Source organism: Alligator sinensis, unplaced genomic scaffold (genome assembly GCF_000455745.1).
Source record: "Alligator sinensis unplaced genomic scaffold, ASM45574v1 scaffold1131_1, whole genome shotgun sequence".
In the NCBI taxonomy this organism is placed as follows: domain Eukaryota; kingdom Metazoa; phylum Chordata; order Crocodylia; family Alligatoridae; genus Alligator; species Alligator sinensis.
Window position 1 is genome coordinate 125,425 of NW_005842218.1, and position 1,925 is coordinate 127,349.

General features: G+C 50.3%; 1 protein-coding gene across 1 annotated transcript in view; it reads right to left on the minus strand.

Annotated features, from left to right (window-relative positions):
* CFAP46 (cilia and flagella associated protein 46) overlaps positions 1–1,925 on the minus strand; it is a 175,991-nt gene that overhangs the window by 36,080 nt on the left and 137,986 nt on the right.

Below are 1,925 nucleotides of genomic sequence, written 5' to 3' on the forward strand. Positions count from 1 at the left end.
GCCACTGATTGGCTGCGAGGGCGGCCTGTCACGTGGCCCTGCTCCTTTCCACCAATTGGTGGCGAGGGCTGGGACTTCATGATGGACAGTCCTTGCAGCCAATCAGCAGTAAGGAGAGAGGCCATATGACAGGCAACCCCCAGAGTCAATCAGTGGCATAGCGGGACTTGCTGCACTCTGCCTATGAAATGGCTGCCCAGGCCCACGTTCTGTTCATGAAATTGGGGGGCAGCCCCTGTGAATTAGGTAGGTTCCTACTTATAGATTCATCGACATTAGGGCTGGAAGGGACCTCGGAAGATCATCAAGTCCAGCCCCCTGCCCCAAGGGCAGGAAGTCAGCTGGGGTCACAGGATCCTAGCAAGATATACGTCCAATTGCCTCTTAAAGGAGTCCAGAGGAGGTGCTTGCACCACATCTGGAGGCAGTCTGTTCCAGGCCTTGGGGACTCAGATAGTAAAGAAGTTCTTCCTTTTGTCCAGCCTGAAACAGTCTTGGAGAAGTTTATGACTGTTAGAAACAGCTGTTTCCCCAGATCCTGATGTACACCCCTTATATACTTCTAGGCTGCCACCAGGTCCCCCCTGAGCCTGAACTTTTCCAGACTGAAGAGTCCCATGGCTCTCAGCCTCTCATCATAAGGCCTGTTTTCCTGCCCTCTGATCATGCACGTGGCTCTCCTCTGGACCCTCTCAAGCTGCTCCACATCCTTTTTAAATTGTGGAGCCCAGAATTGGATGCAGTACTCCAGCTATGACCTCACCAAGGCCAAGTACAGCGGGAGGATAACATCCTGGGATTTGCTGGAGAAGCATCTGTGGATGCAAGCCAGAGTTCTGCTTGCTTTGCTGGCCGCAACATCACATTGATGGCTCATATTCATCTTGTGGTCAATCATGATCCCCAAGTACCTTTCGGCCATGGTGCTAGTGAGTGCAGCACTGCCAAGCCTATATGCATGCTGCAGGTTTTTCTTCCCAAGATGGAGCACCTTGCATTTTTCAGGGTTGAAGGCCATCAGGTTTACATCTACCCATTTTCCGAGCCTGTCAAGGTTGGTCTGAATCGCCATCCTGTCTTCAGGTGTGGACACTTTACCCCAAAGTTAGAAGTGGACTAGCCAAGTTTGCTGATGACCCCTAACTCCAATATCCACATCATTAATGAAGATGTTGAAGAGGATAGGCCCAAGGATGGAGCCTTGGGGTCCCCCCACCAGTTACAGCACACCACGATGATTGACTTCTACCAACTACCACACTCTGGGTCCGGCCTTAAAGCCAGTTCCCCAGCCAGCGGACTGTGATGTAGCCAAGGCCGCAATTAGCCAGTTTTTCCATAAGACAATCATGGGATACCAGATCGAAAGCTTTTTTAAAGTCAAGATAAATGACGTCAATCACTTCTCCATTGTCAAGGTGATATGTCACCCAGTCATAGAAAGAGAGGAGATTGGTCAGGCAAGACCTACCTGCAACAAACCCATGCTGGCTATTCCTCAGGAAGTTGCCCTCAGCCAGTTGGTCGAGTATGGTCTCTTTGATGATTTTCTCCAAAATCTTCCCCAGGATAGTGGTCAGGCTGATGGGCCTATTGTTCCCTGAATCTACTTTCCTCCCTTTCTTGAAGATGGGCACCACATTGACCTGCTTCAGGTACTTCACCTGAGTGCCACGAGTTTTCAAATATTTTATACAATTGCTGGGCTATGACAGTTGCCAGTTCCTTGAGTACCCTAGGGTGTAATCTGTCAGGACCAGCCGTCTTGAAGGTGTCAAGCCTCTCAAGGTGATCCTTTACTAGCTCAACACCGATGCTGGGTGTAAATCCATCCCTACCCTGGCCATCCCATATCTTGCTAGTCAGGGCAGTGCCATTGGACTGGTGAAAGACTGATGCAAAGTGCCCATTTAGCAGGTTGGCCT